The following is a 19,748-nucleotide window of genomic DNA, read 5'->3' on the forward strand; positions in this document are numbered from 1 at the left end:
ACACACACACACACCTACACACACAGCAGACCACAGACTGTTCCAGTTCAGGAGCTACGGCTATGCGCAGAAACATAAAATAAGACATAACACCCCCGTTCTCTTTTACGAGCACTTTATAGCAACATAATAGAGCAACACACACACACACACACAAACACACACACACACACACACTTGATTGCTTATGCTCAGTAAAATTAAATTTCTAATTTATTGCACATTGCACGCATGCGCAGAAAAATTATAGTCACATAACATACTGTCCCAGTTGCAGTGCCAGTTCCGGTTCAGGAGCAAACTACGTGCAAGGAGTAGGTCGTAAAAGACTATGACCTATTTTTGATCCTCTAAATAACATAGTATATACACTTGGTTGCGTATATCAAATCCGATTTAGTAGAAATAACGCGCATGCGCAGAAACATGTACATTTCCGATTTGGACGAAACTCAGCATATGGGGGTTTCCGACAATGCTGATTACGAATACCACACTTACTTTTACCTGGGTCTTATAATTTATGTGGGATACACCGTTTGTATGACACTTAAAACCTAATAACTCGAAAACGGAGCCACATATTGAGATGGTGTTTCCACATTTAGTAATTGGTCATCAACTACTGCAAGTTCCGAAATAATAACCATCGAGGCCAAAGGTCAACATACTTAAAACCTAATAACTCGAAAATGGATCAACATATTGAGATGGTATTTCCAAATCAAGTAATTGGTCATCAGGTACTACAAGTTCCAAAACAATGATAATTGAGGTCAAAGGTCAACATACTTAAAATCTAATAACTCGAAAACGGATCTACGTATTGAGATGGTGTTTCCACATTTAGTAATTGGTCACCAGCAACTACATGTTACAAAAGTACTGACCATCGAGGTCAAAGGTCAAACTCGAAAAACGAAGGGGCGGTTTCCACATTTTAGTGACAGGCCATCAACTACTGCATGTCCTAAAGGTACTTACCACGGAGGTCAAAAATCAGACTCGAAAACGAAGCAACATATTGAGGTCGTGTTTCCACATTTAGTAATTGGTCAGCAGCAACTACATGCCCCAAAAGGTCAAATATTTAAACCATAATAACTCGTAAACTGAACGGAAAATTTTGAACCAAGCAGAAAAAGTAAAGGAGGAATAAATTTGAGTGGCTTATTGAATTTTGTACCAACGAGAAATTTCATTTGTAACTAGTTCAGAATTTCTGTACCTGTTTGGGTTATTCGAAATAAACGAAAAAAATAATTTGGATAGACTAACGATAAAGAAAACAAAGATATGCCATTTTAACTAGCTGAGAATTTAAAGAAACAAAGGGAACCTACTCAATTTTCTATCAACGAGAAATGCCATTTCGAACAGCTCAGAATTTATGTGCCTTTTGTGCTAAGGTCTGTATTAACTAGTTGAGTATTTTGTACCATTTTGTATTGTTTCAACAAACAAATTACCATTTTAACTAGCTGCGAATTTTATATCATTTTAAACTAGTCTAATAAACGAAGGCATAAATATAAGTGAGCTATTTAATTTTGTAGCAACCAGAGAAAACACCAAAGACGGCCCATTTATCTAGTTCAATATTTCTGTACAATTTTGTACCACTCCAAATTTTATTTTTATACCAATCAGAAGATAATTAACGAAAGGCAATTTCATACTTTTTGTACCATTAAAAAACTGAGGATAACTTGAGTAGTCTAAGTTTTTGTACTCATTCGAAGATAAGCAAAGAAGAGCCATTTCATACCTAATGTTGCCATGGCTATAAGGGAAGGAATAAATAAATATGGGTGCCCTAACTATTTATATCATGCTTAGATTTTAATGCCTCTTTTGTAATGTTTGTACCAAACAGAAAAAAGCTACACAAATAAACAAAGGAATAAATTTGTAATAACCACAAAAAGCGGAGCTCAGCCTGATATACCATTTCAGTGGCCTATTGAATTTTGTACCAACGAGAAATCACATTTCCAGTCCATGTTTTACCATTTAAACAAACGAAGGACTAAATTTGAGAAAGCGAGCATGGACTCAGAATTTTACATCATTTTGTAATACGCAAATTTGGATGGATTATTTAGTTTTGTATCAAGCAGAAAAAGGAAACAAAGGTATAAAATTTATTCCATCGTTTGTTTAAATAGTACCAAAAGGTACAGAAATTCTCAGTTAGATAAAATGGGCCTTCTTCCCTTTTTTCGTGGTTAGTACAAAACTAAAAGTGCTATAAAAGTGAATAGGTCTATTCCTTCGTTTATTTGAATAGCACAAAAAGTATAGAAATTCTAGGCTTATGCCTTCGTTTGTTTGGTCTTTCTTTGTTTATCTCTAGTTGGTACTGAAAGTAGAATTTGAGTAGTACAAAATGTACATAAAATAGACCATCTCTCCGCTTTTTTAATTGCAAACAAAATTTATTCATTCTTCATTTTTTCTACTTGTTACAAAATTGAATAGGTCACTCAAATTTTAACTCTTTGTTTTTTTAATGGCAAAAAAGGTACAAATTGACCTTCTTTGCTTCAGCCACCCAAAATTTGATTACAACAAAATGATAGTTTTTTTCCTTTTTCCGCTTGCTACAAAACTAAATAGGCCACACAAATTTGTTCCTTCGTCCATTCGAGTGTTACAAAATAATATAAAATTTTGAGTCTGGTTAGTACAATTTATTCCTTTGTTTGTTTAAATAGTACAACATGGTCAAGAAATTGCGTAGACCACTCAAATGTGTAGCACAAAAAGTTATAACATGCTGAGCTAGTTAAAATGTTCTTTCTTCTCTGTTTTGGTTAGCACAAAAATTATTATTTAGTTAAATGGTATTTCCTTGCTTTTTTCGGTTTGGTACAAAATCTAAGCCAGTTAAAAATGATCCTTCTCGGCTTTTCCGGTCACTACAAATTTATACCTTCGTTTCCTTTTCTGCTTGATACAAAACTAAATAATTCATCCAAATTTGGGTATTACAAAATGATATAAAATTCTGAGTCCATGTTCGCTTTCTCAAATTTAGTGCTTAGGTCCTTAGGTGACTGTAATTTTTCTGCGCATGCGTGCAATGTGTAATAAATTGAAAATTTGGTTTTACTGCGCATAAGCAATCAAGTGTGTGTGTGTGTGTGTGTGTGTGTGTGTTCATTGGTGAACCCGCCAATCTTTGCAGGTCGATCGGTCTACATAGCAGCACTCTGAGCAAGTTTTGCAAAGCGAGCATTTTTTAGTGGTTTCTTGAATTTTTTTAATTTTAACGCGTTCAGCACACTTATAGGGGTCCCCCCGCGAGTTCTTTTGACTCCGCTCGTTTATACGGATACAGCCGGTTGTGTGTGTAAAGTGTGTGTTCAGACTGCAAAATTTTGTTTCTTGACACAGTGCCATCTACGTGTGTGTTCCAAGCGGGAACTAGAGCAGTTCAAACTCCATGCAGCTGCGTTCACCACTGTTGCCAATCAAGTATTTGTTGAAGCGTTAAAGAAGATTACCAGATATAGCAAGGAATTATTCACAGTAAGAACTCGAATATGAATATTACGTAAAAATAACCCTGTCTAAAATGTTTTGTTATTAGAACTGAGGAGAGGGAGAGGGGAGGGAGAGGTATGTATATAAAAATAAATCTATATATACAAAATTGAAAATCACTATGTTTGTGACTTAAATCTGCTTAACCGCCTGATCGATCTCGAGAAATTTTTAACATGGATGAGGTTCAAGGCCGGGCTGGTTTTAGGCTACTCACTTTGATGCTAAAAGTGAGAGGGTCGAAGGAAAGGGTATACAAAATAAATAAAACTTAATATCTCCCGAACCACTCAACAGATCTTGATCAAATTTTTAACATGGATCAGGTTTAGGCCTGGGATTGTTTCCATGATTTAAAATTGACTAAGCAACGTATGGTTGGAGAAGGAGGGGGAGGTATAAAAAATCAATTTATATAAGACTGAAGTGACTATTTTTGTAAGATAATAAATCTTTAAGTGTCCGACTGATCTCATTCAAATTTTCAACATACATGAGATTCGGATCTGGAAATATTTTTGTAATTTCACTTTAAGGGAAGGGAAGGGGGTGGGGAGGGGGACATCAATAAAAACTAATAAAACTAATAACTTTTGAACCACCTAACCAATCTCGATCAAATTTTCAACATGTATGAGGGTTGGAGCTTGGGTGTATTTAATCGTTTCACAATGACGAACCACCATATCGGGGAGGGGGAGATGTATTTAAAAAAATAAAAATGACTGCCTTTGTGACATTATCACTCTTGAACCATCCGACCGATCTCAATCAAATTTTCAACATACATGAGTTTTCGGGCAGGGACTACTTTAGGCTACTCACTTTGACGATGCAACCTAAAGGAGGGGGAAGGAGGAGAAATTTAAAAATTATTAAAATAACCAATATTAGTGTTGAATCCATAGTTTTTTGGGTCAATGAGAGAAACAGTGACACTTCTGATGCTGTAACAATCCAAGTTAACCCTGATAGTTAAGGGGGAAGTTGCAACGTAGGGGAGGGGAATAAACATTAAAATGATCGGAAACGGCTAATATTAATGTCGAATCGATAGTTTTAGGATTTGCTGAGATTAACAGTGACAATATTGATGCCGTGTGCCGCAGCACGTCTGAGGGGGACGAGGAGCTATATATAATAATGATTGAAAATGACCAGTATTAGTGGCTAATCCATAGTTTTCTGGATCGTTAAGATGAACAGTGACATTTCCGATCCGGTTTAAATAAAAAATAAGCTCCACAAGTTGAAGGAGGGGAGACAGAGATATATTAAAAATGGTCGCAAATGTCCATTATCAGTAGAATTTATAGTTATCTGGCTCGCATAGATGAACAGAGATACTTTCGATCCCGTTTAAATTCAGATTCAAACCTTCAGCTTGGTTGAGTGGGAGTAAAAACTTTAAAATTCGTCGAAAATGACCGATATTAGTGCTAAATCTACATTTTTGGTGTAGCTGAGACGGACGCTTACACTTCCGATGACATGGGCCCAACATGGGGGAGGGGGATATAATGATTCGAAGTTAGTATCGAATCTATAGTTTTTGGGATCGCCGAGATGAACTATGACTCTTCCTATGGTGTTAATTCCAAATTCAGCCGCGCATCTTGGGAAAGTCGGAAGAGGGAAATAAAAGATAACCCATATCAATGTCGAATCCTTAGTTTCCGGGATCACTTAGATGACCGGTGACCCTTCCAATGCCATGCCGCAAAACATGAAAGAAGAAGAGGGAAAGATATATATAAAAATGTTCAAAATTTTCCGACATTAGTGTCTGATCCGTAGTTTTTAGGGTCGGTGAGATGAAGAATGACACTTCCAATCCCGTTTGAAACCAAACTCAGCCCCATAGCTTGGGAGATGGGGAGATAATAAAATGATCGAAAATGATTAGTATCAGCGTCGAATACATGGTATTCGGGGTCGACGGGGTGATCAATGATCTTTCCGATGCCGTGTAATTCGATACCATTAAAAACGAAAACAGCATATTTCACGGTTACAAAACACATGAGATACGGAATTGTGCATTTAAATTTTCATTTCACCCAGCGAAGCTGGTATATACTAGTTAAACTTCATAACTTTGGAACCACCAAACCGATCTCATTCCAATTTTCAACATGGATGAAGTTCGGACCTGGGATGACTTTTATCATTTTAGTTTGACGGTGCAATGTAGGGAGGGGAGAGGGTTATCCGACCACAGTCTTAGGCACTTTTCTCAGCTTCTAGTGCAAGTAGACGCTGGAAACAAAAAACGAATGACCAAATGGTACATGGAAAATTAAATGGTGATACTTTCACATCCAGTGGCGTAGCTGGAATAAACCAACGGGAGTCAACTCTAAAATGTTTATTGGAAAATGGTATCAATTTCGATTTTTTAGAAGTAATATTGAAAAAGAATCAACTTTTACCGGAAACACTTTCGTCAAATTCTACGATTTCGGATCTACGTCTGTTATTTGTTATATTGCTACTATCAGACCACCCGGTCAACACATTTTTCTGTTCGTAGTACACGGAGACACATCAAACTTAAAATGAATGACTAAATCGTATCTGAAGAATAAAATGGTGATACTTCCATATCCAGTGGCGTAGCGGGAATGCATCAAAGGGATCAACTCCAAATTTTTAATGGAAACTGTTATCAATTTCGACTTCTTTGGAAGTATTACTGATAAAGAAACAACTCTTACGGAAAACACTTTTCGTCATATTCTACAGTTTGGTATCTACATATGTTATTTGTTGTTGAATTGCCACTTCAGACCACCCATCTCAGGCATTTTCCTCTGTTTGCAGTGCACGAAGACATTTCAAACAACAACAAAAAACTGAATGACGAAATCATACGTGAAGAATCAATGGTGATGCTTCTATATCAAGTGGCGAAGTGGGGATACATCCACGGTGGTCAACTCCAAAATTTCAAATGGAAATTGGTATCAATTTCGATTTCATTGGAAGTATTGTTAAAATTGAAAATACTTTAACGGAAAACACTCTTCTTTAAATTCTGCGGTTTGGGATCTACGTCTGTTAGTTGCTGATGAATTGCTATTATCAGGCCACCCGGCACAGGCATTTTTCTCTGTTCGTAGTGCACGTAGACACTTCAGAAAAGGATTCAAACTGGAGCACTAGTGTGCGTTGTATATGCTGACATCTCCATTATTCTTGAAGGTCGCTTCTTCCGTCCACAGAATGTCCCGGTGAAAATATTGGTTTCCCGGCACTCATCCACTGACAAAAATCTAGACGGATATGTAAAGCTTGTTCTCGGAGTTCCTGATCCAGATGAACATGGTCAAGATGGAGCACGTTGTTGAGCAGAATCCTCCAAGCTGTCATGTTGCTTATCGCAGCATTCCTGGCGAATCGTGTTTTCGAAATTTGGGGAACCACATGGAATGCAGCAAGGATGCCGGGAGACCGTTTATTCTTACCTCTACGCCTGATCTGCTGACGTTTTTTGTGTTGAGGAGGATCATGGCCAACACACCACGTGTGAGAGACGAAATGCTTTCCTCGACTGCCCAGCACGATTGGGAAACCGTTGACAATTTAGCCACGCAGCCTGGCAATAATTCTGCTGACTTCCCTCAATACTATTAATATATCAAAAGCTACGATATTCGAAAACTTCGTTTGGGTTCTCTCAAGCTCACGAAATAATAGGCAATAGGAGCCGTAATTAACAAACATTCAATACTTTATCTTTCAACCACAAACAACAAATATTCAACTGTTCTATATCAGAATGTTTTCCCGTTTTCTTTCCTTCTTCTACTTTGTCAGATGACACTTCATTAATGTATTTATCGCTACTAATAACCATCAGAAAATAATTCTCCATTTTTACTCCTTTTTGCAGATTATTTTCCTCTTGACCCCCGTCTTCACCTGTATCTCATTCTTATGTGGAAGTGTAGCTTTGGCACAAGACCCTTTGAACTATTTAAATGTTAAATTCAATTTTTTGTATGGATAGGCATGTTTATAAGTATCTGCATGTGGCAGAATGAAATACGAAATCATACTCTGTATTATAGGTTTACAAGTGTAGTGTTCCTAGTCTAAAACGATTACAAGTGGTTGGCGTCGGATATAATTAGTGAGTGTATATGAAATATGGCACTATTAGATGTTATTTTCCACAGGCAGCATTTTTTTTGCACAATGTAAAATACCTGTATTTTATGTGTTCAAGTGCAACGTTACTAGAAAATAAACCATTACAAGTGCTATTGAAATTCGTACCATTAACAAAACCCATTGCTTTCCATCTTGGCTTACGCACATATCTCCGACTGCTGTCAAACTTGTTTCTTTTGGACGCACTCCCTTGCTAGCGTACGGGCCCACCATCTTTATTCTTCCAAGACCTTAGTGGATAGTATTCGTGTTTTAATGCCCACCTAACACATGTTGGTTTCAGTTTTTGCACTTATTCATCCCTGTATTTTATCTATGCCAAGTGAGACATTTTCATGTCGCCAAGGGAAACCTTTTAGGGGACAATAAAAAGGAACTTAGTAAAAAAGAATTATAAGTTTTAACAATTGTTTCTAGTGGTGCGCCAAAAGTATGCTTGTACGCATTCCTTTTCTTTTTCTCTTCTTCACCTGTCTCAACGGTTTGCTTTAATTCTTCAGACTTCCATCCATCATCTTTTTATATCAATTCTTTAAACTTATCCTCTACATCGTTTTTCTTGACTAATTCCTCTATATCTTCACCTTCTCTTTTATTTTTACACATCTTTATTATTCCACTATTTACATTTCTGAATTGTTTTCTTCTGTTTCTTTCTTTCTTAACTTTATTTTCTATTCTCACCTGTTTGCCATATTTCTTTTGGACTTCTATTATTTGAATTCTTTCCTTCTATAATTGTTGACCTTGTAGGTATTCCCTGACTCAGATATTCCGTTCTAAGGTATTCCGTTTCTACTACCTGTTTGTCGGTGTGTCGGTGTGTCTACAGACCTGATTCCTCTGTTATCGATTTTCTGGTTCAGATTCTACTGTTTAACCCCTGAATTTCGTTTTACCAATTAAATTCGATTAATTACTAGTGAACATATTTTCTTCTCTGTATTGGCTACCGGAATGGAGCTTAACAGAAAATCTCCACTGAACTAAAATTTCGTTCATCTTCTACATTCGTATTTGCTTCTGTCATCTAACTCTTCTGTAATTCAGTAAGGATGAAGATCTTGTCTTCCTTCTGAATATCTTCATCAGGTAACTCAATCATTCTTCTTAAGTACCTATTTGTATACCTTTTGGACAATAGTGTGCAAGATGATTATATTCGTTGCAATTCCTACATTGTGCGCTCCTAGCTGAACACTTATATCTAAAATGTTTTCCATATGCTAAACAACCATATTGATGATATCCATATTTTTCTGTGATTGTTTCAGAACGAAATCTATTGATTTTATGTAGTTTGTCTTGATAGATATGTGTATCTTTCATTGATCTGTTGCGACATTCACTTGTAGCGAGAAAAAATGCTTTTGTACACTGGTTTAACAATGCAGAAGGCATAGATATAGCAAGTCATGTAGCATTACTGGAAAGGGAAGTAACCATGTTTTGTGAATTTTATTCAAGAGTGGAAGAAGTGAATCTAGCTGCTCTCACTGTATTATTGATCTTCATTTGAGCCTAATTATCTGCTCTATACTGGCAGCCTGTGCTGAATGGATACAAAATCATTGAAAACATGATTGCCCCTGCATCAGGATTCGTAAAACTCGTAGTGCCGTAACAAGACGGAAGGGTGGTGTAAGGGAGCACTGCCTCCCCCAATTTCAGGAGGGAACTTGGCAGGTGTCAACTTTTTGTTTTGCACAAATTAGTATCTAACTCAAGAGTGGTAAGCGTTTCCAGAAAGTAAACCTGGAAATATAAACATGTGAATATTAGTTCACATTTTTAGGGGAAAGGAAATAGCCCCAGACTTTTTAACACATTGTACTGCCTCTTGGTAAAAAGATGTAAAATTGCCCCGAAATAAGCCTGAAATATGGAATGTGAACTTTATTAACAAACTGAACATATCGACATAAATGCTAAAATAATGAAATAAACAAATGGCAATACAGATCGCTAAGTTTCACATATTTGGAATATTGGCGAGCACTAACGACACGTAAGATGTTTGAAAAATATATTCTACACCTAGAAGGAACAATAAGAAAACCTATCCACGAAGCTAACAGTGGTAGCGTGTAATAGACATCTGTTGACTCGATTGAGGTGCAGTTTCATGAACCCAGCCATTGCAGGGTTCATACTGCACCCAGCATTCATTGAACGTTTCACCACAAATTATACATTTAGTAGGGCTTTCTTGTTAATATTTTCTCGTTGTCTGTGTAGTGGTTCATTAGCTTCTGGTGACCTTACTTTGCTACTTCATTTGCTAAAGTCACTTTTTCTTTCAATTTGCCTCTTATATGGAATCGCGCTTTACTCAGTTCTTCTGGTGCGTGACGCTAAACGTCTCTTGCGATTTTCCGTTAATGATTATAACTGTTCAGTAATGGAGAGCTCATTACTAGTTGATGGACGAGTAGATTCTCATTTCTCGGTCATATGTGGAGAACATGGATTCGCTGCAGACGGCAAACAACAAGTATCCCCATTTTCCTTAACAACTAATGAAGTTGAACATTGTGGGTCTTTACAGGTAGATCTAGTATATCATTCTTCCAACACGAAACAAGTTTGCGGAGAGATAGTCGGGTTTGTAAATATCTGAGTGTTCAGTGAATATATTCCGGTGCACGCAAATCTATTGAAAGCAATATCCATGCGACACACGTTTCAATATGCCTCTGGAACAAGTTTAAAGACGTAAATTAGTTTGAGATAAATAATTAGGTGCATTTCGCCAGCCATCCACATTGGAGTTTCGAAAAAAAGTCTATGCCAATCGTTTGTGCTACATTTGTGTCAGAATGTACCGCAAAAATTTTTGTTTGTACTACTTCCGGGACGAAGTTATAATAGTTTTAAAGTGGAAGGGTGGGGAAACGGCAGCCCTCCACCTTGGAATTTCGAAACGAAACCTATGCCAATCGTTTGTGCTACGTTTGTGCCAGAATGTACCGCAAAACTTTTCGTTTGTACCACTTTCGGTAGGAAGTTATAAGAGTTTTAAAGTCGGGGCTGGGGAAACGGCAGACCCCCACCTAGGAATTTCGAAACAAAAACTATGCCAATCGTTTCTTCTACGTTTGTGCCGGAATGTACCGGAAAAATTTTCGTTTGTACCACTTCCGGTACGAAGTTATAAGGGTTTTAAAGTGGGGGGCTGGAGAAACGAAAGCCTCCACACCTTGGAATTACGAAACAAAAACTATGGCAATCGTTTGTGCTACGTTCGTGCCGGAATGTACCAGAAAAAATTTCGATTGTACTACTTCCGGTACGAAGTTATAAGGGTTTCAAAGTGGGGAGCTAGAGAAACGGCAGCCTCCAAACTTGGATTTTCAATACTAAACTTATGCCAATTCTTTGTGCTACGTTTGTACCGGAATGTTCCGCAAAAAGTTTCCTTTGTACCACATCCGGTACGAAATTATAAGAGTTTTAAAGTGGCGGGCTGGACACTGCAGCCTCTCAACTAAGAATTTAAAACAAATATTATGGCAATCGTTCGTGCTACGTTTTTGCCGGAATGTACCGCAAAAATTTTCGTTTGTACCACTTCCGGTACGAGGTTTTAAGAGTTTTAATGTGGAGGCTGGTGAAACGGCAACCCCTTCCTTGGAATTTCGAAACAAAACCTCTGCCAATCTTTTGTCCTACGTTTGTGCCGAAATGTACCAAAAAAATTCGTTTGTACCGCTTCCGGTACGAAGTTACAAGGGTTTTGATGAGAAGGGCTGGGACACGGCAGCACCCCTCCTAAACATTTCAAAACAAAACCTATGCCAATCGTTTGTGCTACGTTTGTGCCGGTATGTACCGCAAAAATTTGCGTTTGTACTACTTCCGGTACGAAGTTATAAAAGTTTTAAAGTGGGGGGTCTGACGAAACGGCAACCCCTTTCTTAGAATTTCGAAACAAAACATATGCCAATCGTTTGTGCTACGTTTGTGCCGGAATGTACTGCAAAAACTTTCGTTTGTAAAACTTCCGGTACGAAGTTATAAGGGTTTTAAAATGGGAGGGCTGGGAAAACGGCAGCCCCCCACCCAAGAATTTCAAAACAAAACCTATGCCAATCGTTTGTGCTACGTTTTTGCCGGAATGTACCGCAAAAATCTTCGTTTGTACCACTTCCGGTACGATGTTATAATAATTTTAAAGTGGGAGGGTTGGGGAAACGGCAGCCCCCACAAGAGAATTTAAAACGAAACCTACGCTAATCGTTTGTGCTACGTTTTTGCCGGAATGTACCGCAGAAATTTTCGTTTGTACCACTTCCTGTACGATGTTATAAGGGTTTTAAAGTGGGGGGCTGGAAAACGGCAGCCTTCAAACTTGGAATTTCGAAACAAAATCTACATTAATCGTTTTTGTCACGTTTGTGCCGGAATGTACCACAAAAATTTTCGTTTGTACCATTTCCGGTACGAAGTTATAAGGGTTTTAAAGTGGCGGGCTGCAGAAACGGCAGCCTCCAAACTTGGAATGTCGAAACAAAACTTATGGCAATCGTTTGTGCAACGTTTGTGCCGGAATATACCCCAAAAAGTTTCGTTTGTACCACTTCCGGTACGAGGTTTTAAGAGTTTTAATGTGGAGGCTGGTGAAACGGCAACCCCTTCCTTGGAATTTCGAAACAAAACCTCGGCTAATCTTTTGTGCTACGTTTGTGCCGAAATGTACCACAAAAATTTTTGTTTGTACCGCTTCCGGTACGAAGTTACAAGGGTTTTGATGAGAAGGGCTGGGGAAACGGCAACCCCCTCCTAAAAATTTCAAAACAAAACCTATGCCAATCGTTTGTGCTACGTTTGTGCCGGTATGTACCGCAAAAATTTGCGTTTGTACTACTTCCGGTACGAAGTTATAAGAGTTTTAAAGTGGGGGGTCTGACGAAACGGCAACTCCTTTCTTAGAATTTCGAAACAAAACATATGCCAATCGTTTGTGCTACGTTTGTGCCGGAATGTACCGCAAAAACTTTCGTTTGTAAAACTTCCGGTACGAAGTTATAAGGATTTTAAAGTTGGGAGGGTTGGAGAGACGACAGCGTCCAACCTTGGAATTTCGAAACAAAACCTATGCCAATCGTTTGTGCTGGAATGTTCGGCAAAAATTTTCGTTTGTACCACTTCCGGTACGAAGTTATAAGAGTTTTAAAGTGGGGGTTTGGGAAACGGCAGCCCCACCTTGGAATTTCAAAACAAAACCTATGCCAATCGTTTGTGCAACGTTTAAGCTGGAATGTAATGCAAAAATTTTCGTTTGTACCACTTCAATTACGAAGTTATAAGGATTTTAAAGTTGGGGGGGTTGGAGAGACGACAGCGTCCAACATTGGAATTTCGAAACAAAACCTATGGCAATCATTTGTGCGACGTTTGTGCCGTAATGTACCGCAAAAACTTTCTTTTGTAAAACTTCCGGTACGAAGTTATAAGGGTTTTAAAATGGGAGGGCTGGGAAAACGGCAGCCCCCCACCTAGGAATTTCGAAACAAAAACTATGCCAATCGTTTCTGCTAGGTTTGTGCCGGAATGTACCGGAAAAAGTTTCGTTTGTACCACTTCCGGTACGAAGTTATAAGGGTTTTAAAGTGGGGGACTGGAGAAACGAAAGCCTCCACACCTTGGAATTACGAAACAAAAACTATGGCAATCGTTTGTGCTACGTTTGTGCCGGAATGTACCAGAAAAATTTTCGATTGTACTACTTCCGGTACGAAGTTATAAGGGTTTCAAAGTGGGGAGCTAGAGAAACGGCAGCCTCCAAACTTGGATTTTCAATACTAAACTTATGCCAATTCTTTGTGCTACGTTTGTGCCGGAATGTTCCGCAAAAATTTTCCTTTGTACCACATCCGGTACGAAATTATAAGAGTTTTAAAGTGGGGGGCTGGGACACGGCAGCCTCTCAACTAAGAATTTAAAACAAATATTATGGCAATCGTTCGTGCTACGTTTTTACCGGAATGTACCGCAAAAATTTTCGTTTGTACCACTTCCGGTACGAGGTTTTAAGAGTTGTAATGTGGAGGCTGGTGAAACGGCAACCCCCTCCTAAAAATTTCAAAACAAAACCTATGCCAATCGCTTGTGCTACGTTTTCGCCGGAATATACCGCAGAAATTTTCGTTTGTACCACTTCCTGTACGATGTTATAAGGGTTTTAAAGTGGGGGGCTGGAAAACGGCAGCCTCCAAACTTGGAATTTCGAAACAAAATCTACATCAATCGTTTGTGTTACGTTTGTGCCGGAATGTACCACAAAAATTTTCGTTTTTACCGTTTCCGGTACGAAGTTATAAGTGTTTTAAAGTGGCGGGCTGGAAAACGGCAGCCTCCAAACTTGGAATTTGGAAACAAAATCTACATCAATCGTTTGTGTCACGTTTGTGCCGGAATGTACCACAAAAATTTTCGTTTGTACCATTTCCGGTACGAAGTTATAAGGGTTTTAAAGTGGCGGGCTGCAGAAACGGCAGCCTCCTAACTTGGAATGTCGAAACAAAACCTATGGCAATCGTTTGTGCAACGTTTGTGCCGGAATATACCCCAAAAATTTTCGTTTGTACCACTTCCGGTACGAGGTTTTAAGAGTTTTAATGTGGAGGCTGGTGAAACGGCAACCCCTTCATTGGAATTTCGAAACAAAACCTCTGCCAATCTTTTGTGCTACGTTTGTGCCGAAATGTACCGCAAAAATTTGCGTTTGTACTACTTCCGGTACGAAGTTATAAGAGTTTTAAAGTGGGGGTCTGACGAAACGACAACCCCTTTCTTAGAATTTCGAAACAAAACATATGCCAATCGTTTGTGCTACGTTTTTGCCGGAATGTACCGCAAAAACTTTCGTTTGCAAAACTTGCGGTACGAAGTTATAAGGATTTTAAAGTTGCGGGGGTTGGAGAGACGACAGCGTCCAACCTTTGAATTTCGAAACAAAACCTATGTCAATCGTTTGTGCTGGAATGTACAGCAAAAATTTTCGTTTGTACCACTTCCGGTACGAAGTTATAAGAGTTTTAAAGTGGGAGTTTGGGAAACGGCAGCCCCACCTTGGAATTTCAAAACAAAGCCTATGCCAATCGTTTGTGCTACGTTTATGCTGGAATGTACCGCAAAAATTTTCGTTTGTACCACTTCCATTACGAAGTTATAAGGATTTTAAAGTTGGGGGGTTGGAGAGACGACAGCGTCCAACATTGGAATTTCGAAACAAAACCTATGGCAATCGTTTGTGCTACGTTTGTGCCGGAATGTACCGCAAAAACTTTCGTTTGTAAAACTTCCGGTACGAAGTTATAAGGGTTTTAAAATATGAGGGCTGGGAAAACGGCAGCCCCTCTTCCAAGAATTTCAAAACAAAACCGATGTCAATCCTTTGTGCTACGTTTTTGCCGGAATGTACCGCAAAAATCTTCGTTTGTACTACTTCCGGTACGATGTTATAAGGATTTTAAAGTGGGGGGGTTGGGGAAACGGCAGCCCCCCAGACAAGAATTTCAAAACGAAACCTACGCCAATCGTTTGTGCTACGTTTTTGCCGGAATGTACCGCAGAAATTTTCGTTTGTACCACTTCCGGTACGAAGTTATAAGGGTTTTCAAGTGGGGGGGGGGCTGGAGAAACGGCAGCCTCCAACCTTCTAATTTCGAAACAAAACCTATGCTATTCGTTTGTGCTACGTTTGTGTCGGAATGTACCGCAAAAAGTTTCGTTTATACCACTTCCGGTATGAAGTTACAAGAGTTTTAATGTGGGGGCTGGGGAAACGGCAACCCCCTATCTTAGAATTTCGAAACAAAACCTATGCCAATCGTTTGTGCTACGTTTATGCTGGAATGTACCGAGAACATTTTCGTTTGTACCACTTCCGTTACGAAGTTATAAGTCATTTAGAGTTGGGGGGTTGGAGAGACGACAGCGTCTAACCTTGGAATTTCGAAAGAAAACCTATGCTAATCGTTTGTGCTGGAACGTACAGCAAAAATTTTCGTTTGTACCACTTCCTGTACGAAGTTATAATAGTTTTAAAGTGGGGGGCAAATTTCACAAACATCAAATTCTATACAAATAAAGATAGAAACGTTGAGCTAACGGCAATCGTTAGTGCACTTAAAAGCACTAAGCGCTAACGTTAGTGCTATCATATTTTTGGATTATTAAAGATTTTTTTTTGGGGGGGGGGCAACTTCAGAAACATCAAATTCTATACAAATAAAGGTAGAGACATAGTGCTAAGGACAATCAATAGTGCATCATTAGTGCAATTAAACGCAGTAAGCACTAACGTTAGTGCTACTATATTTTGAGATTTATTCAAAAAATTTGGTGGGGCGGTCAACTTCAGAAATATCAAATTCTACACAAATAGGGATGAAACATGGGGTTAATGGCAAACGTTAGTGCATCGTTAGTGCACTTAAACGTACTAAGCACTATCGTTGGCGCTACCATATTTTGTAATTCATTCAAGATTTTCGGTGGGATGGCCAACTTCACTAATTTCAAATTCCATACAAATAGAGATAGGAACATAGAGTTAACGGCAATCGTTAGTGCATCGTTACTGCACTTAAAATACTAAACACTGACGTTAGTGCTACAACATTTTGGGATTTATTCAAAATTTTAGATGGGGGCCAACTTCAGAAACATCAAATTCTATACAAATAGAGGTAGAAACATACAGTTAAAGACAATCGTTATTGCATCGTTAGTGCAGTTAAATGCACTAAGCATTAAGGTTAGCATTACCATATTTTGGGATTTATTCAAGATTTTTGGTGCGGCCAACTTCAGAAATATCAAGTTCCATATAAACATTTAGTGCTTTCTAGAAGCACTAACGATACACTAATGAATGGCATTAATTTTTTGTTAGTGCTTGAAGTTGAAGCAAGTTCACCGTGCCCTCCAAAGATATTGTGCCTGTAGCACCTACACTAATGAAGTACTAACGTTAGGGGTTGATGCACTAAGAACCACTAACAATTGCACTAGAAGATATCATTAGTGCTTTTGAATATGGAGGAAATTTGATGCAATTAAAAATTCCCAATAAACGTCTTATAGGAGTTTAGTGACATGTAATTGTCCATAACTACACTAATATTGAAGGACAAACGAAACTGTTAGTATTTTTTTAGAAGCACTAACGACGCACTAACGATTGCACTAGAATAGATCATTAATACTCTTGAATTTGACAGAAATTTGATGCAATGAAAAATTTCCCATAAATTTATTATGTGTTTCGTTACATGTAATTGGCCATAACTAAACTAATATTGAAGTTCTAACTAAATTGTTAGTGTTTTCTAGAAGCACTACCAATGCACTAACGAATAGCACTAAGTTTTTAGTTAGTACTTGAAGTGGGGGCGCTAAGTTCACTCTGGCCTTAAAAGGTATTTTAATTGTAGCACATTTACTAATGAAGCACTAACCTTAGGTGTAGATGCGCTAAGAAGCACTAACAATGCACTAACGATCGCTCTCGAAGAGATCATTAGTGATTTTGAATTTGGCAGAAATTTGATTCAATGAAAAATTTGTCTAAATTTCTTGTGAGTCTCGTGATATATAATTGGCCATAACTACACTAATAGTGAAGCACTAACGAAATTGTTAGTGCTTTATAGAAGCACTAGCGAATTGGACTTTTTTCCGTTAGTGCTTAAAGTGTCGGTGCGAAATTCACGCTGACTTCTCCATAGTTTTTTTTTACTTGTAACACCTACACTAATGAAGCACTAACGTTAGATGTTTGTGCTCTAAGAAGCAATTACGATGCACTAACAATTGCACTAACAGTGGTAATTAGTGCTTTTGAATGCGATGGGAATTTGATAAAATGAATAATTCCCATGTGTTTCTTATGGGAGTTTTGAGACTTAAAATTGACCATTTCTACACTAATGGTGAAACACTAACGAAACTACTTGTATCTTCTAGAAGTACTAACAATGCACTAATGTATAAAACTATTTTTTTTTGTTTGTGCTTGTAGAGTGCGCTAAGTTCACGATAATTGCGAAAATTTTCTTTCCTTGTAACATTAGTGCTTCCTAGTGCACCAACACCTAAGTTTCGTGCTTCATTAGAGTAGGTGCTACAAGTAAGAAACCTTTGCGGGCCAGCGTGAACTTGGTTCCCACTTCAAGCAGTAACGAAAAATAAGTCCATTCGTTAATGTATCGTTAGCGCTTCTGCAAAACACTCATAGTTCCGTTAATGCTTAACTATTGATGTTGATATGGACAATTATATGCCAGAAAAATCCCATAAGATATTTATGTGGAATTTTTCATTGCGTCAAATTTCCACCAAAATCAAAAGCACTAATGACCTCTTCTACTGAAATCGTTAGAGCTTCTTAGTGCATTAACACCTAACGTTAGTTCTTCATTAATGTAGGTCCTACAAGTAAAAAAAAACCTTTGGAAGCTTTCATGAACTTGGCGCCCCACTTCAACCAATAACGAAAAAATTAGAGCCGTTTTCGTTAGTGCTTCACTATTAGTGTAGTTATGGCCAGTTACATCTCAGGAAACTTACATAAGAAATTTAAGAGGAGTTTTTCACTGTGTCCAATTTCTGCCAAATTAAAAAGCACTAATGATCATTTCCAGTACAATCCTTAGTGCATCGTTAGTGCTTCTTAGTGCACCAACCCCTACCATTAGTTATTAATTAGTGTAGGTGCTACAAGTAAAATATCTTTGATGGTCAGCGTGAATTTGCGCCCTCTTCAAGCACTAACAAAGTAATTAGTGCATTCGTTACTAATTCCTGAAAATACTGACACTTTGTATGGAATTCGATATTTCTGAAGTTGGCCCCTACCAAAAAATTTCAATAAATCTCAAAATGTGGCAACACTAACGTTAGTGCTTAGTGCTTTTAAGTGCACTAACGATGCGCTAACGATTACCGTCAACTCCATGTTTTTACCTCTATTTGTATAGAATTTGATATTTCTGAAGTTGACCCCCAACGAAAATCTTGAATAATCCCAAAATATTGTAGCACTTACGGTAGTGCTTAGTGTGTTCAAGTGCACTAACGATGCGCTAAGTTTAGTAAAAATCTGTCTGCATAAAGATGGGTGGGGCGCTAACTTCATATAAAGTTGGTCCCCACCAAAATCTTCAATATCTCCTAAACGCTGATAGCACTAACGTTAGTTCTAAATGCACTAACGTGCACTAACGATGTGCAACGTTTGGTGTAAATTCGGAGAGAGGGAAGGCAACTTCAGGCACGTAAATATTTTGGGGGTACATTCCGGTAAAAACGTACCACAAACGATTGACATAGTCTTATCGCGAAATTCAAAGGTGGGGGTTCTGAAAACGGCAGCCCCCTAGTTAAAACTGTCATACTTCTGTACTGGAAGTGATACAAACAAAAAATTTTGCGGTACATTCCGGCACAAACATAGCACAAACGATAGACATAAGTTTTGTTTTGAAATTCCTAGGTGGGAGGCTGCCGTTTCCCAGCCTCCCACTTCAAAACTCTTATAATTTCGTACCGGAAGTGGTACAAACGAAAATATTTGGGGTACATTTCGGCACAAACGTAGCACAAAACGTTGGCATAGGATTTGGGGGTTTCCGTTTTTCCAGCCCCCCACATTTAAAACCCTTATAACTTCGTACCGGAAGTGGTACAAACGACAATTTTTGTGGTACATTCCGGCACAAACGTAGCACAAACGATTGGCATAGGTTTTGTTTTGAAATGTTTAGGAGGGGTCTTCCGTTTCTCCAGCCTCCCCACTTTAAAACCCTTATAACTTCGTACCGCAAGTGGTACAAACGAAAATTTTTTTGGTACATTCCGGCACAAACGTAGCACAAACGATTGCCATAGGTTTTGTTATGAATTTTTTATTTCGGGGGGCAGCCGTTTCCCCAGCCGCCCACTTCAAAACCCTTATGACTTCGTATCGGAAGTGGTACAAACGAAAAATGTTGCGGTACACTCCGCCACAAACG

Source organism: Thermobia domestica, chromosome 4, assembly GCF_964235325.1.
Source record: "Thermobia domestica chromosome 4, izTheDome1.hap1.1, whole genome shotgun sequence".
Taxonomy (NCBI): domain Eukaryota; kingdom Metazoa; phylum Arthropoda; class Insecta; order Zygentoma; family Lepismatidae; genus Thermobia; species Thermobia domestica.